Raw genomic sequence first — 23,247 nt, 5'->3', positions numbered from 1 at the left:
ATAAGTTGGAGTTCAAACGGTAAACAAACGTTGTGAACCGTTCGAACAGGCAACTAACTCTTTCCATCCCAAACAAGTTGGAACGGCTTATTCAATTATAAAAATTAATATAATGTACTTTCGATCATCAATTTGTTTCTTCGAACATTTCCTCATGTATGTTTGGTCAAACGTATTAGTATCGATCGACCAGCCATGAAGTACCCGTTCAAACAATATGTTTGTTCGAACGGTTTTTTTGGACGTCAAACGACTTCCTGAGATGAAATTCAATCACAGAATAAAAAATTTCATTCGAACATGATCGAACAGTCTAGCAAAATTTCATCCCAAAAGATACTTTTTGGGATGAAATTGTAATTTTCGTCCCAAAAAACCTTTTGGAACAGTGATATTGGGACAACCTTGAAACACTTTATTTACGCCCAAAAATATATTTTGGGATGAAAATCTAGTCTTTTTGGATGAAACTCTTCATCCCAAAAAGCCTTATCTGTTGTAATGTACCTCTGAGGGAAGGAGGCACGACGACACTGGGGTGCGGTAGGTGGTGGTGATTGCGGTGAAGCACTTAGAGAGAGTGATGAGAGAGAGAGAGAGAGAGAGAGAGAGAGAGAGAAAGAGAGCAGCATGTAAGGGAGAGGGATGAAGAGCCACAGTGGGGGAGTTTAGTGTGGGCTTACTGAGAGGGATGGAGGTCTTGCATGGTGGTGCAACCATGGACGAAGGGTCTTGCTTGCAGAGGAGCCTTGTTAGACGGAAAGGAATGGTGCTCTATTTTGGGTGTATGAGAACATGGTATATCCTGTCTTGGTGGAAGGAGCAGCATGGTGGCTACTTGGTGGTTGGGTAGTGAACGGAGACGGGTGGCTCACGGTGGTCTGGTGTAGTGATGCTAACGACATGATCTAAGGCTACAACTTGGTTGTTTTCATGGTGGTTTTCAGTGGAGGGAGGGCTCAGGGTGTGAAGGAGAGGTGGGCTATGGAGGTGCAACTGGGTGGGCTATTGGTCCTATGGGTGCGTGGGTTTCTATGGCGTGGTGGTTCTTGGTAGTGCAGCTACTTTAAGGTGGTTCGGGAAGGTTGGTCTGGGTACATGGGTTCAGTTTCCAGGGGGTTCACAACAGAGGGAGCAGGAGCGGTTTCCAGTGTTGCTGCTCGTGTTCTAGTCATGGCTAGGGTGGTGTAGTTGTAGAGTGCTTGATGGTAAATTTATGGAGCAGATACGACAACCCTAGCTTAGGGGAATTTCTTTGCACAAGAGAGGTAATACATGTATATATGTATAGATGATTAGAAACCCTAGAGAAAAAAAAATTGAGGAAGAAAAGTGCATACAGAAGGAATGGACATGCATGTCATTGGGGGCCAATACAAGATCTCTTGGGCTTGGGCATTTGACCCATTTCAAATATTTGGCCCATGTTTCGTAGTGACCAAAAGGAAAATAATAAATGAGCTATTGCCTGAGTTTTGGGCCTCGACTCATCCATAAATATATATATATATATATATATATATTTATACTTGTTCCAAAAATTTTCTCGGCACATAAAAAAGAATTTTCCATCTAACCCAAAAAATATTTAAAGAAATTACTAAAAATAGTAAGGTAGCCTTTTCCTCGATTGCGAATTGACCATTTAGTTCCATTTCCCCTTTGTTTTTCTATTTCATGCACTATAAAGTTTGTTTTAAGGCATTTGTTAATATCTCTTGCTCGTTCCTATTGTACATTTAATGTTAGTTAATTTGATATTGCTCATAACAAAAGAAACGATAGAAGGGAAAAAAATTTTCCTTCAAAATAATATATCCCTCACAATATAATCTAATGTGATAAGTGTTAGTACACTTGACTAATATTGTATCTATCTTTGCTAAAAACACAATTTGGACAATGAAGCAAATCCTCGCCTGACCTCATGCCTACATGCCCCCATTGATTGAGTAGATGTACTTCCCATCCCCCCATCCAATTTCTATCAATGAAACCAAGCTAAACCCTCTCTTGCAAACATTCAAACCCTTCCAAGCTTCGAGGCCATTACATAATTCAAAAAGCCATAATAACCAAATCATTAAAACCCACTTGCTCATAGATAAAAGATTAAATTCACAATCTTGATCACGAGCCTCTGCATGGGGATACCCACAGTGGTGGCCATGGGTCTCTAGCACTCTATTGAGGCTCAACATCATGTTGTGCAATAGGTCTTTGTAGAGCTCATGGTCTTGCCATGGATCTCAATGTACACTCATGTCGTCATGACTTGGGTCTATGCACGAAGAATAAGTAGAAGATGATGAGAATGAAGAGATGAAGAAGAAGAAAAGATTTAGAAAAGGGGAGAGAGGCATGAAGAATAAAAGGGAGGAAAGGAAGCAGGAGGTAGATACCCCGAGCCACCCACTTGCTTTTTGAAAAGTTAAATTAATAATTCATTCACTTAGCCTATTGGGCAGATAGGGCATGGAAGTTCGGGTGACCCACTGCCTAGCCCTATATTTCTTGAGTTATAAGTACAATGACTTGTCTGCGATCTATAAAACCATTCTCGCAAGTTGTAGACATGGTGACTATATATAATGCCTGATCTTGATTCATGAAATGCTCCTAAAATAAAATATTTGGTTCACAAGCCAATTATTTCGATAAATGTATTTCTTGTCTCTCTAAACTGAATCGAAAAAAGAAAATGACATTGTAATTTAAATCCTAAAATGAGTTGTAGGTTGTCCTCAAATAAACCCTAAAGCCTTTATATAAGCTATTGTGATTTCTTTGGTAAGCCAACTTTAGAATTTCTATGCTGAAGTGAGTTTTGGAGGTCTATAGGTAAGGATCATAATCAAGTGACGTTAACATAATCTTCAGGACTATGTGCTGCTAATCTGGGAATTATCAATCCGAACACTATACATTTTCATCAACCAACTTTCTATGTAGCCTGAACCTCTGATATATGGAATCAGGAAACTTTGGATCAGCTCCAAAATTGCATTTAGGTACTTAGGTATTACCCATAATAGTGAGAAGTAGTTCTTATTTGGCTGGTCCCATAAAACCTGGATTCCAACATTAAGGATGCAATGCATTAGTGCTATTGTTCCACATCTAAAATTTTATTGTTTTACATCTAAAATTTTATTCTTTTATACGCTTGAAAGAGAGTGAAAGAGACAATGATCTCCTAGAATTCCTAAGATGCTACCTTATTTTTTAATTATATTACCAATTACTTTCAAATTAAATGTTTAAGATGTTATCACATTAGCACATTTACTTTTACTAACTTTTCATATTTCAGTAAGTGATATGTGAGAAAGTCCCAACTATTTGATTGAAAAAATGGTTAAATATTCTATATCTGATTAATTGTGTACCTACACAATGCACAATTGATTCTATAGTAATTTTGAACATAATCTTTTTTCGGTTACTAGTTGCAAAGGATAATGTGACTATTTCAAAGAGTTATATATGATCAAGAAAGAGAGAGTACTAATACTGACCTTCTCGTTGTAGTAGACATTGTAGTAGAGGATGGGAGAGAAGTGGCAAAAGAATATTCTGCCATCATCATAAGGGACCCTAGGCACCAAGTCATTGCAATAAACATATCTCAGATACCTCACATCATTCTCATTCAACTTTTCCTTCATGTAATCCCCAAACTGCTCGTTTCCAACTCTTGGTTGCCCAAATGTATACACTCCCTCCAACTTATCTGGCAACCATGCCTCCTCATGCATGGCTAGAATGGTCACAAACATAATTGCCAATGAAATTGTCTTACAAAAACAAAAATATTAAAGTTAGTATAAGTAACAAAAATATTATGTGACAATAGAATTAAAGAAACTTAAACTTACAAAGTTTGCTTCAGTTTCGGGATTGGCCAAAACACCATCACAATTTTTATGTGCTTTAGCCTACAATTGGTCAGATCATAGTCAATGGAACTTTCTTCTTTCTGCAAAAGGAAAATCTATATTAGAACTTAAATCAAAAAAGTGTATAATATGTTAATATTTAACGAAAACTAAAATAACTTACCATTTTGTTAAACAAATGATGAAAAGATCGAGAACCCACTTAATGGTTTATCTTTAAATTTGATATATTTGCTTTGTTCACAATACTCCGTTGCTAAAAAAAAATATTAGTCTGTATATTTAATACATCTATCATATACCATTCGTTTGGTGGCATTGCTTGGAATGAATGTTGGCGTGCCTCTATTGTAGTACTGAACTTCTTATAGTATGTATGTCACTGACCTTTGTACCTCCAAAATGCATTCGACATCAGTTCCTCAACCGTTAATCAATTCTCTTGTCTACCAAAATTAATCTCAAACTCATCCTTTCAAAAATTATAAACAATTAGTATAAATACAAAGTAACTTGAAAGTAAAATATTATATACTCAGTTGCGTGAGATGTAGCTTATTACAGAGCAACGCTTGTTGATTTGACATCTTGGGAAACTTTAGACCAAGAGGATGTAGCAATCGGTGCATACGTGCGAGAAAGCGTACCAACATAATAAGCCAGCCATGCTGCCGAATCTCCAGAGTCACTGGTGTGATCCTAAGTAATATCAACCTTAATTTTACTCACTTTCCTTACTTTCTCTATACAGACACCCCTCGTTGTGCCTCTACCTTGACGCTGGCTTACAACATCTATATATATATAGTAATTAAAGCATACTATTTAATTAAATTATTGCATTTTATAGATATATTACTTAAATTGAGCATAAAATGTAATATTTAATTTGATAAAATACGTTGTCCTGATCTGGTGATGTTGGCTCACTATTCTTAGCAAGTGAACCACACGGGGAGTCAGTAATGGATGAGGATGGCACACATGTTGCTTTGTGTTTGGGAGGCATATCTATTTGGAATTGTAACAAATTATTATTCAAACAGACGTTACAGATATCTATAAGAATAATACTTACAAAAATTCATGTTTGAAATTCATTCACTATTTGTTTTGCTAGACCAGTCGCCCTCATCCACGCTAGACGCTTCAGTTGATTCATCTTCTTTCGATATTTCACCCTCAATTACTTCGGGTTGAACATCTTCTCTACGCAATGGGACCATATCATTTTAGTTTAGATCAATAAATAAATTGATGCCTACTTCGTTTTCTTGATATGCTTCTTTATTTACTGAACTATCAACTTCTTCATGTGGTTCGTCTACCTCTAGAATGTAATCATATATATTTATTGGTGCAAACTTCTCCACTACCCACCATGGGTTTTCGTACTCCGGATCATCTAAATAAAAAAGTTGATTCGTTTGGCAAGCGAGAACGAAATGATCATCCTCATACCATGTGCGAGATGTATTGACACTCACAAAATAATAATCGTTACGTACTCCCAACCTAGAATTTGAGACATCCCACTAATTACATTTAAGCAACCAAACCATATATCCCCCCCACGTACTTAAATGCTATGATATCTTCCACGATTCTGTAGAAGTTAATGTTATCATCTCCATGGCTTCCTTCGACTACGACCCCACAATTTTGAGTTTTCCTATATCGTTCTCTATCAGTTGTGTGAAATCTATATCCATGCACCAAATATCCTGAGTATTGGATGGCCCACCTGGACGAACCACATGCCAAAGCATACAGTTCTGGTGAAATTTCTTCTAAATTTTTACCATATTTCAATACAACCTACGTCAATAAATATTATTAAATAGAAAAAAAAAAGTGGAGTTTACTGGTATGAAGTTCGTATTATAAAATAGGGCTTCACAGTAATACTGTATGTTCAAACCACTAGGCAAATTTCTCTTCGTGCGTCTTTTCTACGTCAGTTACACCATTTGTGCGAAGTAGTTGTATATGTTTGCTATGCATGTGAATGTGAATGGTTAATTTGTATGAAGTTATACTATATTATTATACATGGACTTAAAGATAATATTGATTTAGAGAATCATCACTAACCTCAAGTAGTGGTCAATCTTTGCACAGTTATTCAAGACATACCATCGAGCTCTTTCAAACTCTCACCCACATAGGTCGTAACCCTCTTGTGCGCCTATCGGTCGTACGGTCTTGAAAAACACAGTAAATGTCGATGAGACTCCCATATCTTATCCACCTTCATAATTTCGGTCTGATCTTGTAAATCTAGTATCAACCCCACAAAAATACATTGAGCAAAATGTATGCAACTCATTATCAATATACGACTCTACAATCGAACCTTCTAGAATGGTTTTATTTCCCATGGATAGCTTAAGTTTTCCCAAAAACCATTCAATAGGATACATCCATCTATACTGAACCAGGCCAGGGACTAAAGTCTCATGAGATAGGTGCACAATAAAATGAACCATTACATCAAATAATGATGGTGGGTACAAACTCTTCAATTTGCACAATATTATTGCTATGACAGTTTTCATTTTTAACAATGCATCAACTTTCAACGTTCTACTACAAATGGCTCTGAAAAATTTCCTTAATTTTGTGAGAGCTGTACGAACATCATGAGTAAGCTTTCCATACAGACCAACCTGCAACAGACGTTGCAGAAATATATGACAGTCCTGACTTTTAAGACCAGTTATCTTCCAATCATGTGTTTGAACACATCTTGTCATGTTTGAAGTATAGCCATTGGGTAATTTGATTGTCATGAACCAATCACAAAATTTCTTTTTTCCATCATTTGAAAATGTATACCATCCGATGGGCTTGTAAACTGATGATCCATTATCTTGCAAATGCAACTCTGGTCTTATCCCCAGCTCCTTTAAGTCTTTATGAGAGTTAGCTATATATTTTGTCTTCCCTTCTATTGACATTAGAGTGCCCAATATATTCTCACATATATTTTTATCGATGTACATAACATCTAGATTGTAGCGCAGTGTCAAGTAGACCAATATAACAACTCAAAGAAAATACTTTTTTTTTGTCCAATTCAACTCCACTGCTTGTCGTTTTCTCTTTCGAACTCTTGTATCTTTCTCAAATCTGTTTTTTGAAACATCCCCCAACTGCGCGATAATATCATTCCCAAACAACTCTAGCAGTGATGACCTGCACTCAACCCTTCCATCAAACATCGCTCTATTTGAACGCCATCTATAATCATATGGTAAATAACGACGGTGTCTCATAAAATATAATTTTCTACCATGACTCAACCATTGAGACTGCTTATCTTTATTGCATACAGGACAAGCCATTTTACCTTTTGTGCTCCACCTAGACAAGTTTTCATATGCTGAAAAATCATTTATTGTCCACATCACTGCAACATGCATCTTGAACTCTCGTAACGAGGCCGCACCATATGTACTGACACCCTAATCCCACAACTCTTTCAACATTGTAATCAGTGGTTGCAGATATACATCTAATTTGTTCCCTGGTGACCTTGGCCCTGGTATCAGTAGAGTCATCATAAAATACGAGTCATTCATACACTTCCAAGGTGGCAAGTTATAGGGCATTAATATGACAGACCAAGTACTATGAGAAGTGCTCATGTTGTTAAATGGATTAAAACCATATGTTCCTAAACCAAGACGTACATTGCGAGGTTCTTCAGCAAACTATGGATACTCGATGTCAAATTTCTTCCATTGTAAGGAATCTGCAGATTGCGAGAGGAATTTTTCATTTTGAACTCTTTCTGTGTGATGCTAAGACATATCTTCCACAGTCAATCGGGACATAAACAATTTTTGAAGTCAAGGAATCAACGGAAAATATCTTAACACTTTTTAGGGTACATTACGTTTATCGGATGTCCATCTTAACTCACGGCACACTGGGTAGAGTCGGATACTAGTTCAGATGGTAGTGAGGATGAGGATCTACCTGATGATGGTCTCACAGACGATTGGGTGCGTCAACTAGTATGAGGTGATCCGACAGGCTGATTCTATAGCATTTTTTAGAATGCTTAATTTAATTGTTGACTATAACATCGGTCCGAAAAAATACAAGACTGATTTTTGGATCGATCAAGCCAGAGTTTTGCTGCATATAGCACGAGGGGACTCCATTGATCTGGCATTGTATTTCTTCCTCCACATTCAAACAGAGTCACACTATTCCAGTGGAGGTACTCTACCATTTGCACTGCTGATATCTAACCTCCTACTCTGATCGGGGGTTACAGTGTCTGTGACTAAGCGGAGGTTACCACAAATAGGCCCCTTAAGAAGATCACATTCAGGAAGAGCAAGGGGCACTTGCGGAAGACTACACCAGAATAGCCTAGTGCCACGCCAACAGATCCAGCTTTTAGTAGTACTACTGCTATTGAGAGTCAGACTCTTGGGGTTACTTTGGATCAGGTAGGAGCTCTGTTTGTGAAGTTTGTTGAGCCCATCATGGAGAAGCTTAGGGATCTAGAATGATGCATTAAAATATTACAAGAGGATGTTGATCTACTTATCAAATATTGTTCGTTTTAGTTATTATTTTACATTTTTATGTCGTACTAAATATTATATATTTGGGATGTAATTAATGTATGGTTTTTATTTTTCGTGTTTGCTACCTTATTTATTTTTTTGGATTTTTACTTGCCGTTTATGATAATATAAAAAATGATACTATCTTTAAAGTTATATTTATATAAATTTAACATAAAAGAAATTACTATAAAGTTATGAAATTAATTATCTAAAATTAATTTATGAATTTATAAATATTTTAATTCACCGCAAATCATAATATATAATATATACACATTTTTATATTTTCGAAATGATAACAAATTAATGGAAAAAATATTTATTACTTTAATGGAAAAAATATATGCACAAATTAATGATGATAAACAAATTAATGGAAAAAATGTCTATTCGAACAAATAAATTTAAGTTCGAACAGTTATTAACTTTTCTCGGGAAAAATAAATTAATTTCCTACCAATATTGTTATTCGAATAGATTATATACTGTTCAAACAAGCATTAATTCCATATTAGAATCTATTTTGTTCTGTTCAAACGATTTTAATTTTTTGAGACAATTTTGTTCGAATGGATATTTATCCGTTCAAATGAATTTAGTAGCTCAGGAAAAATGACTTTTAGGGATGAAATTTAATTCGTCCCTAACAATTTCATTCCTAAAAGTCAAATTTCTTGTAGTGTAGGTTGATTTTTTTATATGTAGAAACAAAAATTTTAAAGATATTTTTTTAATTATTATGTTAAAATTGTTACTAAACACTTTTTAATTCAACTAAATTCCATAAATTTCAAACATAAATTTCTCCTTCAACATATATATCCTATATATAATCACCTATGATTAGAGAATTGACTAACATTAAAGGTCTGCGATCAAACAAGAAAGGTATTAGAAGTACTATTTTTTCATTGAGTACGCACATTGGTTAACAGAAGTTTGATCAACTTCTCATGATCAATTTCATGACCAATCGAATGTGGGTTTGGTTTTGACTTTCTAAAACCAGAAAATGTCAAGAAATTAACGATCCAAAAATTCAACTAAAATAAACTTATCAAGCTTATATTGTTTGGTGGTGCTTTAAAAATGTGCTTCATATGTATGAAAAACTTACATTCACATACATACTGTTAACATCATGTTTCGCACATCCTTAGGCCAGGCTCCAACAAATCAGATCTTCCACAACAGGCCCTGCATAGAGAAAAATGTAATGCGGCTTGGAGAGGGCAGCCTTAAGGCTGGGTAACCTCTAATGCCGAATTCAGTCAATGCACTTGAAACTCTCTCTAGGGATCAGAGAGAGTTTTCTCATACCTAGGATCGGCTATGTATACTACTAGTTTGGAAAGCAGATCATGCCAATTACTAGGAGGTCCGGGTTCCTTGTACTGTTCATTTTGTCAAAACCTATAAATGATGCATGTCTTTGCGACAGTCCCATTAATGTGGCGTGGCTCTACGACAGCATCATTAATGGAGTGTGTCGTTTATGTGGCAGAACCATTAATGTAGCATGGTTCTCCAACCTTGTTCTTTTGGTCTGCTTGCCTCCTGGACCGTTTATGCTTTCTCTGTCAGTAGATTAATGGCTTTTCGTGTATCACACCTGTTGTGTGGGCCGGAACTTGATGACTGGACACTATTCAAGGAACCTTAGTTCGATAAGTCCCATCCCCTGCTACTCCCTCCCACCTATAGGTCACGTATAGGGGATTGTCCCAGTGGGCCAGATTTGTGACTACGTCCTAGGCCGGGCTTGGCTGGAGCTCCTAGGCCTTGTACGCTGGGGAGGGGGTGGAATCCCCTTGTGGTTACCCTTCTAATTCTCATCGGATGAGTATGGTTGGAATTTTTTCGTGATGTAACCTAGTCTTCACCCCAAGGTCGGGTACTCTATTTAGGTTTTCTACCATCTGGGAAGTTCCTGTGGGTTGGCTACTCCTGACGGCGTCCTTCCATGATGGGCTCACATTTTTATCACTTCTTTTCAAACTCATTAGTGAAGGGGTGTCAGGTGGTCTTTCGTGTTGATGTCGCTCCGTGAACCACATTTTCTGAGACCAAAGCGGCAAGTACTTTGGTTTTGACGACTTATGAGAGTCTAACTGTCACATTCTCTTATAAATCGTGGGAGTGGGCCCTGACTTGCTCCCATTACTTCACAATTGTTAGGCCATCCTTGCCCCTTCGATTCTTCTCCTTTTCAACTAGTCCCCTTTATTACTTCGTGTTCTGGTAATGATGGCTTCTGAAAAATCTGTTCAACCTAGTGCTCCTACCGACGTCAGGCCAGTGTTTTTGGATAGTGGATGGCGCTCATCTGCTTTCAAGTCCACATTGGCTTCTTTAGCCTTCACCTATAGAGTGCCAGAATCTGTTGCCTTTGAAGTTCTTGACCCCTACAAGGGCGCTGTTGATGCAGAGGCCACTCTAATAAGGTAGCCCTGTATCCCTTTATGTTCTCATGCGGCTTGCGATTGCCATTTCCTTACCCCATCCGCGACCTTTTAGACAGCCTTGGTTTGGCCCCTACTCAATTGCACCTGAACGCTTGGAAAAAATTGATTTGCTGCAGTATTATCTGGCGGTGATTTTTGTTGGAATCCTACCTAGATGACACAAACCTTACCGGCCGCGAGTTTCTTCTTGCCCACAGAGTGCTGCGCCTGAAGGGTAATGTGTGTAGCTTCAAGGCGTCCCAAGCCCTGGTGACATTGGAGCACCAGTACTGCAAGGTAAAAGATTGGTCCCGCATGTTCTTTTTTGTTTCTGGCCATGGTTGGGAGTTTCCAATGGGCCAAGTGAATCACCAGGAGTGTCCCATAAGAACAGATTGGGGAAAGGTTTTGGAGGATAAGGTCGTACATCCGACAACTACCTCTTATGAATCGACACCTATCACGATCTTACGAGAATGGGTGAAGAAACATCCCGACGACATTCATTCTGATTTCCTCCTTTTCGAGGAGAGTCTGGATAGGTCTCTGGCTCCCTTGGGGCACCTTCCTATAGGTCATAGGCCGATGGTTATGAGGCCACAAGTTGTTTTGTCCCGGAAGCATTCCTTAGACCTTCCTATTCTGGATAAAGGGAAGAAAGCTCATCGAGGGGTGCTCGGCTAAGGACAGACCCCTTCCTGGGATCCAGGACCCTTTGATGCAAGAAATGGTTACTTTGGAAGCTAGCCATCTAATTACTGAGGCGGCCCCTACGCTGGTAGTTCCCCCGTGGTGCCATAACCTGTGATGATTGGTGAGGAGCCCAAGGTTGAAGCTGAAATGGGCCACCTCCTCAAAAGTATTTTTGCGTCTTCCTTGACTCGCTCAGCCATTGGGAGTCACTCTCTCAAGGCAACTAATGAGTGAGAGAAAGCTTCTTCAAACAACCGTGCGGAGACCGAAGATCGCACAGGAGGTCAACCACCTTCAACCGTCGAAATCCTTGGGAGCCCGGTGGGTCTCATTGTAGATTCTTTTGCCCAGGCCGATGAGGGTCTGAGGAGTGCAGTCGTCAACCCGATTGCTCAGGTAGAGCCTTTCGCAGGCGACGATTTTGTGGGTGATGCCAGTGGTGAGGGTCTGAACGAGAAGCCACCCTCCCGGGCTGAATATCCAGTCGCTGTGATTGGCCTCTCCTCGTGGCCCTCAAGTGAGAACCCCACCACTGCTCTCGAGGTTTCTGGGGAGCTTCCTGAATTTGCCAATCTTGCAGAGGCCCTTACTTCCTTATCTCAGCTGGCCATGGAAGAAAGTCAGGGGGAAGCTATTGGCCGAGTTGTCAAATGCTTGTCATCTTCCTTCCACGAGGTTTGATTGCTTTTTTTTCTCATTTTATTTTTTCTTCATACCTCCTCTCTTTTTCTTAGTATTGATTTTACGTCATTAGGGCACTTCTCAACTCACGGCCTTTACCATAGATGATCAAGAGGCAGCCACTCTGGATAGTTTAGACCACGCTCGTAGCAACATGGAAGAGAAGGAACAACTGAAGTCTAAACTTGAGAAGACGAGGCTCGACTTGTCTAGCGAGCGTAAGAGGTTGAAGAAGTTAGAGCGTAATCACCGAAAGCATAAGCAGAAGTGGGAAGAGGAGAAGACCCAATTGGAGCAACTCAGTCAAAGACTCCAGGTTGCCTCTCCTGAGAGCAAGAGAAGAAGAGGCATTTGCGGGAAGAGATTGACCGGTTGGAGCAGTTGCACACGAATCTCTAGGATGCCAATCTCTCCCTATACAAGCAACTAAGGTGGTTCCTGACTCTTCGTGATAAGGCGTGGGGACATGGGTTTAATGAAGGCTGCAAATTGATGCAATCATTTCTTCTTCAGAGTCTGAAGTTCTGTTCAAGGTCTTTCACCAGATCCCTTCAGTGACCTGCCCTTGGCGATATCCCCATTAGTGAGGTATCCTTTAAATCCAGTTTTGATTTGGGGAGGAAAGAGATGCCGACTGCTTTTGCACCCTTGCCGGTGTCAGGGGATTCTACCAACCTTGTTCCTGTGGCCATTGAGTTAGGTGACCCCGCTTCTACTGCTGCTGATGCCGGTGTTCCTGGTGCTGAAACATAGGGATTTTATGCGCCTTGTCATACCTTCACTTTTCTCCCTTTTTCTCTTTTTTTTTTTAAACATGTATTCGTTTTTTGATGTTCAACAGCTTATACATAGAGACACAATGGTCGATGCACATATTTTTGCTTCTCATGGCTTTTGCTTATGCCTTTTTTCCCTTTCTTCCTTGTTGTTGTGTGGCCAACCTAGGGAACATGGGTAAAGGGGTCCGCAGTGTCCCCGCCTACCCCTCTAGCTGGTCATGTTGGGCTTGTTTATCTTTTGTGGATAGTAGCTCCTGGAATGCGGCTATCATCATGGTCGTTATTTTGGTGGTTGTGCCAGTCGTACCCTTGTATTTCTCCTAGCCTACTCCTCTGGTGCCTTCGCTTTGTTGGCGAAGATTCTGCTGATGGAGGTTTTGTTCTTCAGGTGACCAAGGGCCGATCTGAATTTCAAACTTCTCCACGGAAGGGACAACGCAACCTTTTAGACCTACCTTTTCATGTCGCCTCACCGAAGGGGGAGGGGGTGAGTTATTGACGAAGTTCCCACTTAGTGGAGTTGATTTTGCCGATTAAAACAAATTGATTTTTGCGCCACATAAAATAATTGCATTAGTGAAATAGATTTCATACAAGTTTTAGGGAAACTTACCGAGGTGTTTGACTGCAGCGACTGACACGGGTTGTTAGGTTGATGCCCCCAAGCCGGGTAGCACTTAGATAATAGGAGCAAATAATTTATAATATGGTTACCCCGTTAATTCTTTCTGGATGATTCCAGGAAGAATTCATCTTATGCCCTACCAACTTCCCGGTTAGTTTGGTCACACGCTAGTCAACGGTTTGTATTTTACGTACGTGGTGATATAGTGCCAGTTATGTTTCCAAATTGAATGGCATCCCTTTGATTTTTGCATTATGACTCCGTTCTTCACTGGCATTAACTCCACACATTATATCAACATATATGTACTGCGGCAATTGCGATAATCAAGGAATTCTGGCTCTTTGGGGAAGGGACACGTGGCTTCAGGTGGTGATTCATGGAGTTATGACATTTGGGCATGTCAAGTGCCCAACCCGCTTATATAAGGAACTTTCTCTCAGTTAGAATTTCCCCCATACTTACCTTTGCCTTTTTTTTCTTTCGAAGTTCTTTCGCATTGTTTTCCTATCCTCCATCGCTTTGATGGATTCTTCACATCCTAGTGGGTGACAGATCCTTTGGTGGAGCTCAGGTCGTTGCCAGTTGTGGCGGTCCTTGTGTCGGATGGTAGAGCCACCCATCCTTTGTTTTTGGGGTCTCAGACCCTTTGTTCTCATTCTTTCCCTTTTGCTTACTGTGCTTCCTCGTTCTTGCTCCATTACTTATGGGGCTCAACTTCAAAAGCTTCTCTGGATATCAGAATCTCTTCAGATGCTTGCACCCGAACTTACTACCTGCTTGTTCACAGTGGACAAGTGCTTTTGTTGTAGTGGCGAGTGGTGAGTGGTGAGTGGCGAGTGACTTGGTCACTGTGGTGATCCAATTCTTGGCATTAGCTTCATCGCAATTTAGAACATAAATGGCTACATTTTACCATCTGGTGTCCTTGCGTCCGAGAGCACATTTCCACTAGAACAGTTCTCCTCCTTATAGCCCATGCAATTGTTTGTGGCCTTATGGTGTAACTTATTCCTTGTGTTTCCTCTTGTCAAGTTTTCTTTTTGTTCCTTGCACCCTTTTTTTTAATCCTACAAAAGTAATAAAGTAATTTTGCGTATCTGGCTATTCCTTCTCTGTATTTTCCTTGTTTTCTGATACTTCGTGCAGCCCCTTTTTGCGATACTTCGTTCCTTTTTTGTAGAGTTTTTTTTCTTTGGGTAATCATAAGACTTAGACCCACACTCCATTGGGGAGGTGTCGGGCTAGTTAGCATGCCCCTTTTTGGTTTCCCAAGGAGGTAACTTTTTCGGGCTGCCGTTGGGGTAGCTCGCTCTTTCACCGTGATAGGAATCGAGGTAAGTTTTCTAGGTTGCCTCGTGGGCATTGCCCGCTCTCCTCTACTTGAGGGGCAAGGTCGGCCTTCCCCTTTTGGGCCCTGTAGGGAGGTAAGTTGTTCGGGCAGTCTGTTACTGAACCCGCTTCAGCTCGTTGACATCACAAGGAATGGTAAAACTTTGAGTCAGGCTGGCACTAAACCCACTCTTCAGTCGTAGTGGAGGTCGGGGTAAGTTTTCAAGTTCCCGCAAGGGCAGAACTTGCTCTCCACTGCAGGAGGGATAGGCCACCTTTGGCCCAACCTTTCCCTATAGCATCCTGCTCCTGCCTGTTGATACTCACGAGGAATGTAAGTTTTTCAGGCAGTTTAGTTATTTGGTGCCCCCATGCCGGGTAGCACTTAGATAGTAGGTGAAAATCCTTTATAGTATGGTTACCTTGCTAATTCTTTCTTGATGATTTTGGGAAGAATTCTTCTTAGGCCCTACCAACTTCCAGGCTAGTTTGGTCACAAGCTGGGCAACGGTTTGTATTTTACGTATGTGGCAATACAGTGCCAATTATGTTTTCACAATGAATGGTGTGCCTTTGAATTCTGTGTTATGGCTCCGTTGTTTACTGGCATTAACTCGTCACATTATATCAACATATACGTACTATGGCAATTGCGATAATCAAGGGATTCTGGTTCTCTAAAGAGGGGACACGTGGCATCTGATGGTGATTCTTGGAGTTATGACGTTTGGGTAGGTCAAGAGCCCGCCCTGCCTATATAAGGAACTTTCTCCCAATTAGAATTTCCACCATACTTACTTCTGCCTTTCTTTTCTTTTGAAGTTCTTTCGCATTGTTTTCCTATCCTCCATCACTCTGATGGATTCTTCACATCCTAGTGGGCGACAGATCCTCTGGTGGTGCTCAGGCCCTACTAGTTGTGGAGGTCCTTGTGTCGGAGGGTGGAGCCACCCATCCTTTGTTTTTGGTGTCTTGGACACTTTGTTCTCATTCTTACCCTTTTACTTATTGTGCTTCCTCGTTCTCGCCCCTTTACTTACGAGGCTCAACTTCAAAAGCTTCTCTGGATATCAGAATCTCTTCAAATGCCTGCACTCGAACTTACTGCCTACTTGTTCACAATGGACAATTGCTTTTGTTGCAACGGCGAGTGGCTTGGTAATCGTGGTGCTCTGATTCTTGGTGTTGCATCGCAGTCTAGAACATAGATGGCTACATTTTGCCATCTGGTTTCCTTATGTCCAAGAGCACATTTCCACTAGAACAGTTCTCCTCCTTGTAGCCCATGCGACTGTATGTGGCCTTATGGTGTAACTTGTTCCTTGTGTTTCCTTTTGTCAAGTTTTCTTTTGGTTCCTTGTATCTTTTTTTTTTCTTTTTTTTTTGGTGATCCTACATAACTAATAAAGTAATTTTGTGTATCTAGCTGTACCTTCCTTGTATTTTCCTAGTTTGCTGATGCTTCATGTAACCCCTTTTTGCGGTACGTCGTTCCTTTTCTTTCTTTGGGTAGTCATAAGACATAGGCCCACACTCCATTGGGGAGGGGTCGGGCTACCTCAAGTTAGCATGCCCCTTTTTGGTTTCCCAAGGAGGTAACTTTTACGAGCTGCCGTTCGGGCAACCTGCTCTTTCACTGTGATAGGAGTCAGGGTAAGTTTTTTGGGTTGCCTCGTGGGTGTTGCCTGCTCTCCTCTACGGGAGGGGCAAGGCCAACCTTAGGCCGATCTTTCCCTTTTAGGCTCTGTAAGGAAGTAAGTTGTTCGGGCAATCTATTACTGGACCCGCTCCAGCTCGTTGACATCACAAGGAAAGGTAAAACTTTGAGTTAGGCTGGCGCTAGACCCACTCTTCACTCGTAGTGGAGGTCAAGGTAAGTTTTCGAGTTCCAGCAACGACAAAACTCTCTCTCCTCTGCGGGAGGGATAAGGCCACCCTTGAGCCGACCTTTCCCTATAGCATCCAGTGGGGAGGCAAGTTTTCCTGATAATTTGTTACTGTACCCTTTCCTGCCTATTAGCACTCACGAGGAAGGTAACTTTTCTAATGCCCGGTACCTGAGGACTAACCCGCACTTCATTGTAGGAGGGACAAGGCAATGTTAAGGCCTGTCTTTCCCTATAGCATCTCATGGGAAGGTAAGTTCGAACAACAGTTGGATGACCGCTTTTCACCCTGATAGGAGTTGGGGTAATTTATTTGGGAAGGCCGTGTGTTGGTCCCGCTCTCCTCCACGAGAGGGATAAGGCCACCCTTGGGCCAACGTTTCCATATAGTATCCTGCAAGGAGGTAAGTTTTCAGGCAGTCTGTTACTGGATCATCTCCCGCTCCTTGATATCATAGGAAAGGTAAATGTTGGGTTAGGCTAACGCTGATCCCACTCTTCATTGCGACGGAGGTTGGGGTAATGTATTCGAGAGGGTCGTGGGCTGGTCTAACTCTCCTCCACAAGAGGGATAAGGCTACCCTTGGGCATACCTTTCCCAATAGTATCCAGCGGGGAGGTAAGTTTTTGGGTAGTTTGTTTCTGAACCGGCACCTGATTGTTGACATCCATAAGGAAGGTAAGTTTTATTTTTGGTCCGCCATCCGCTGACCCACTCTCTAACGCGGGAGGGATAAGGCAACCCTTAGGCCTACCTTTCCCTATAATGCCCTGCGAGGAGGTAAGTTGTTGACGACCTTGTCGTCGTGAGTCTTATTAGCTGCATGTTTTTTTTTTGTTGGTGTTGTACTGGTAATGTGAGGGCACGTTTTTGCATTTCTATATTGCCCTTAAAAGTTGCTTTTTTAAAGTAAAAATGAATATACAAGTTTAGTGCAGAGACATTACAAACTTTAATGGGGCCCGGGTTCCTGGTCTGGGGAGGTCATCGCCCATCCTTTTCTCCAAGGCCGAAAACCCTCCCTTCCCCCTAGAAACTAGGCAAGGTAGATCGCAAATGGAAGCCTAGGATTGTTTCTTTGGCGGTGCCTAGCCTATTTTGTCCCCTTGGAGTCACCCAAGGCAAGTTCTTCATTTTTTTGCTTCAGCTCCTGCATGTAGCACTTCCTTGGTGACACTGACTCGCCCCGGACTTCTCTCGTTCCCTAGGTGGTGGGGAATTTCATTTTGTAGTGGTAAGTCGACGTGACAACCCTTAAGCAGTTGAAGGTGGTCTGTTGATGATGGCATTGTACGCCGATGGAGTTTTTACCACTAGAAAGTCAACCACAACAAGGGCCATGCAGGGGCTACTTCCCATCAGGATGGATAATGTTATGGTTCCTACTGGCCAGACAATGCCTTTGGAGAAACCTTTTAAAAGCATGGGGGCGGGCAGTAGCCGGGAGGTCTCAACGCCCATCTTGACGAAGGCATCTCAGAACAGTATGTCTGCAGAGCTCCTGTTGTCGATGAGGATTCTGTGGGTGGTGAAGTTGGCGACGAGCATGGTGATCACCAATGAGTCGTCGTGGGTGTACAGGACTCCTTCTTCATCGGCCTCCATAAATGAAATTACAAGAGTGGGGTCGCTCCTTTGTTGCTTGGCGGGATGATACTCAGCTGAGTACACCTCGTAGTATCGGGTTCACTTGACATGCACTTTTCATCCCGACAAGGTGATGCCTCCTCCCTTGAACCCTTCTACTATGGTTTGAATCTCCCGAAGAGGGCTTGCTGCCTTGGTGGCGATCTGGGGAGATTTGGCGGTGGCCCCCTATTGCCAGCCCTTAAGGGTTTCTTTTCTCGTCAGTGCTGATCACTTCGGTCCTGCCTCATTTCCCTCAATCTTCTCCTTAGCTCTTGCACTTGTCTCCTGGCCGGGGAGTGGCGCACCCATGTTGTTTCGCATATTCCTTCCTTCTTCCAGGAGAGCGACAATCCTCAGTGTTATGTGAGGAGGATTGATGGTATGTGCAGTACCGACGCATTATTCCGCGGTCGCCCTCCCTTTGTATGGTATATGTGGGCCGGTTGTAACCCGACCTGAGCACCTTTGTCAGCACTTCTTCCCATCACTTCTCCTGGGAGTCCCTTTGCCCTTTCTCATGAGGTTTTGCCTTAATTGGGGCCTTCCCTGTTCTTTCCGCATGCCCTATTTCCTTCATTCACAGCTTAGTTAACGCTCGGAGGGTGTCTTCCACGTTGATGAAGCTGTAAGCCTAGTCCATGAATTCTTGCAACGTTGCAGGAGTTCGCCTAGATAGTTCCCCAAGGTGATCTTCTCATCGACGATCATGCGCTCTTTTATTGAACCGGGCCAAGTAAGATTTCAAGCACTAGTCCAATGTTTGTTTGATCGTGAGGAGGTACGCAGCTGGACGACGCCTCCTTTGACTGGACATGAATTGGGTTAGGAATAGCCTGGCTAGTTCGCCAAAGCCGTCCACGAATTTAGGTGCCAATGACCCAAACCATACACGTGTCGACTCCTTCAAGGTTAGCGGAAACACCCTACAAGCAATTTCTCCAAGGAAACCATGTAGCGTCATTTGAGCCTTGATAGTTTCTAGGTACTTGAGAGGGTCCCTACTTCCGTCACCCATCTCCATAGCGGGGATCCTGAACTTTGGTGGCAAAGGGAATGTCATCACCTCTTCAGTATAAGGAAGACCTATGCTTGTAAGGAACAGGTCCACCATCGATGACGTATCCATTTTTCGTGCTATCTCCTCGTACTTCCCCATGACGCTACAGAGCTCATCCTTCATATGTTTTTGCTCTTCTTCCATCTTGGGTCCCACTTGCATGTTTCGGGACCCCACTTGCTAGGTGTCACTGGCCTCCCTAACTTCTTGGTCATGTTGGGGTTTCTTGAGTTCCCCGTTCTCCTTGCGGAGCATCTCCACCTCATCAGTTAGTTTTGTCACCCACTTCTCCATAACTTTTAGCCTTGCTTCCATGGCATCTCTCACGTTTCTCCTAAGTTGTTCGGAATGGGTTGTCATAGGCATGAGAAGGACAAGCAAGGTCTATTACGATCCCACAGACGACGTCATTGTTAACGTCGTGTTTCACACACCCTTGGGCGAGGCTCTAACAACTCAGGTTTTCCATAACGGGCCTTACACAGAGAAAAATGTAATGCAACTTGGAATGGGCAGTCTCGGGGTCAGGTAACCTTCGATGCCAAAGTCAATCAATCACTTGGAATGTAGCAAATAAGTAAGGAAGTCTAGAGATCAGAGATAGTTTCTTCATACTTGGGATTAACTATTTATACTAAGTAGATCATGCCTGTTACTAGGAGGTACAGGTTCCTCATACTATTCATTTTGTCAAAACCTTTAAATGTGGCCTGGCTCTGCGGCGACCCCATTAATGTGGCGTAGCTCTAGGATGGTGTCATTAATGGGGTGTGTCATTTGGGTGGCGGAACCATTAATGCGGTGTGGTTCTCCAACCTTCTCCTCTTGGTCTGCCTTCCTCTTGGTTCGTTTATGCTTTCTCTATCAGTAGATCAGTGGCTCTCAGTGTATCACGCCTACTGTGTGGGCGGGCACTTGATGACTGGACACTATCCGAGAAACCTTAGATGGACGAGTCTCATCCCTTGTTGTTCCCTCCCTCCTACAGGTCACGTACAAGGGATTCTCCCAGTGGGTCAGATTTGTGACTTCGTCCTGGGCCTGGCTTGGCTGGGCCTCTTGGGCCGAGGGGGCAGGGGGAAATCCCTTTACACATACCATTTGCAGATACAATGGTGATGAATGACAAGTTCAATATCTAAAATAACCACGTAAACGCACCTTATACTCAATATATGTTGTATGGCATACTACAAGAAGTATATATTATTGAACTCTTAGGAAAGAATGCACTAACTCCTACCAAACTATTACCCAATTTGTAATCATCTCTCTAAACTATCAATTTTAGAAACTACATTTCAAAATATCAACAAATATGTGACACGAGATCATGTCACATATTGTCACTCCACTACAACAAATTAGCCTTTTCCCACAAGTGATTTTGCTGCATTTAGTCCATGTGTTTGCCAAAAATGACTTTTTCCCGCACTTCAAATCATAACTGACTCCCCGATAATCAGTGGCAACATATAGTACTTAAACCCATGAGCGAAATGTATGTCAGAGATACTCTTGTTTCTGGCGATTTTTATCCTCACAAAAAGTGCAAAATTTCATCGCAAAATGTGTGCCAACCATGTTTAATTGGGGTCCAATAAAGTAAAATTTTTCCCTAGCGAGTTTTTTGTCGCCAGAGAAAGTAAGCCTTAATGTTCTGAGTTTTGTTCGAGGATGCCTATTTGCAGCGATTTTATCGATATGTCTAGCTAATTTTTCAACTAAGTTTGGAATACAAAGAACAATTTCTAGGTAGTTTGAAAAGAAAGGTAAAAAAAAAACAAATAAGTGCAAGTACTAAACTATGGAAAAATGCACTGAATGAGTAAAAGAGCAACAGGAAAAACTTCTAAGCAAAAAACTGAAAGCACTTGAGTAGAGCTGAAAGCACTTGAGTAGAGCTGAAAGCATAATAATCCCAAAGAAGTAGTAAGTATAACACTAAGTAGTTTGGGTTAGCCTAACACACGCACAAATAAGCACAAATACTAAACCATGGAAAAAGGCACTGAATGAGTAAAATAGCACCTTTAGCACAATCCTGAAACACACACGAAAACAATTAAAGGAGTTGGAACCTTCCACACTCTCTCTTCCAATGCATGTTCAAATTACTTGTCTTTATTCAAGCCTCAAATCAATGTGTATTCCTATAATTAAACAATAACCAAAGTTCAGAATGTATCAATCAAAAAGAAAGAAACTAGTAGAAAATAAATTTGATTGAAATGTATCAACCAAGATAGTCATTCCCATCATCAAAGAATGTAAATGTTTTGAATCAAGTTTCAATATAATTAATTTTAGCTCAATTTTAAGTCTTTCTCAATACAAGATTTTGATAAGAAGCAATTCCATATCTAGCTATGCGAAAACTTGTCCTCCAAAGGAGATCTTCATCTCAAAAACACCTGTAGAGATTAGATAAAAACTTGAATCACAAAATCCATCGAATATTGCTCGAAAATTAAACCAAAGACCATTAACATCTGCTTAAAAAGTTGCAGACTTTGAGGTAAATCATAGATTGATCCTGACATAACACTAACAGAACTAGATATGAATTCCATCCCCAGACTAACAGAACTAGATATGAACTCCATCCCTAGACTGTGATTCACATAACAGAAAAGCAACAATCAAGCATAACACAATGCCTATTTATGGATTGCAGTACATTCATGCACTAAACAAAAAAAGGACACAAAGAATCAAGGAACTCACCTTCTGGTAACTATGGAAGCAAAACCTAGCCTGAACTGATCTCACTCATAGTTCTTTAACATTTAAACCTTGATTTACCTAGGTAAAAGAAAATAAATTGCTTAATGCCTAATTTTCTTCAAAAAGTCTCTTGAATAACAATATTGACATTTGTGATATTAACATTTGTAACGCCCTAGTCCCGGAGGTCCAAAGAGTTAGCACTTGTAACCTAAAATCATCTCCAATAACAAATTTATAAACTCCAAATTTCTCATAAAATATAAACTCATTTATTTAAAACCAAAATATATGTTCCTCCCCCGAGACACCAAGGAAATACCTCAATAAAATATATTAAAATCTCCATAAAAACTTGAAAATATCCATGACTACGAAATGCCAAAATAACATAAAATAATAAATCCACTAAATAAGATTCTCTAATAAATACTTGTACCCTTTGGTACTTATTCCGCTATGACCAAAAAAACCTTGCTAACAATTCCTACTCTTGACTTCCAACTGAGGTATCAAAATTATCTTGAAAATATTGTGAGGATAAGGGGTGAGTTATCAACAACTCAGTAAAAGGAGAACATATACTAGTATGTAAACATGAGCATTTATAGAGTTCAGAATCCAAAACAAAATACTTTTTATTTTCAAAGTGCAGAGTCAGAACATGTTATCAAAAATATCAGAGCGAAAATTTATAAATATTCTTATTCAAAATCCCTTTGGTATAGTATAACTGAACATCTTCATCTTATGTTATCATATTAGAACAGAGACCATATTTAACCCCCGTGGTAGGGTTGTGCAAACCCCAACCGAGTAGAAACAGAATGTGAATATTTTCTTTATTATTCTCGGATCCCCGAGTGTACACACAGGAAAGTTCACGCAAAAAATCACTTTGGCTT

The 23,247-nt window shown here is 40.9% G+C and overlaps 1 pseudogene; it reads right to left on the bottom strand.

The window, feature by feature from the left end:
* Nucleotides 1-2,773: 2,773 nt before the first annotated feature.
* On the bottom strand, nucleotides 2,774-4,307 carry LOC121244148 (annotated as a pseudogene).
* Between the last annotated feature and the right edge of the window lie 18,940 nt (nucleotides 4,308-23,247).

Source organism: Juglans microcarpa x Juglans regia, chromosome 8S (genome assembly GCF_004785595.1).
Source record: "Juglans microcarpa x Juglans regia isolate MS1-56 chromosome 8S, Jm3101_v1.0, whole genome shotgun sequence".
Classification (NCBI taxonomy): Eukaryota; Viridiplantae; Streptophyta; class Magnoliopsida; order Fagales; family Juglandaceae; genus Juglans; species Juglans microcarpa x Juglans regia.
Note: the sequence above shows the minus strand (reverse complement) of the source record. Positions and strands in the feature narration are given on the sequence as shown.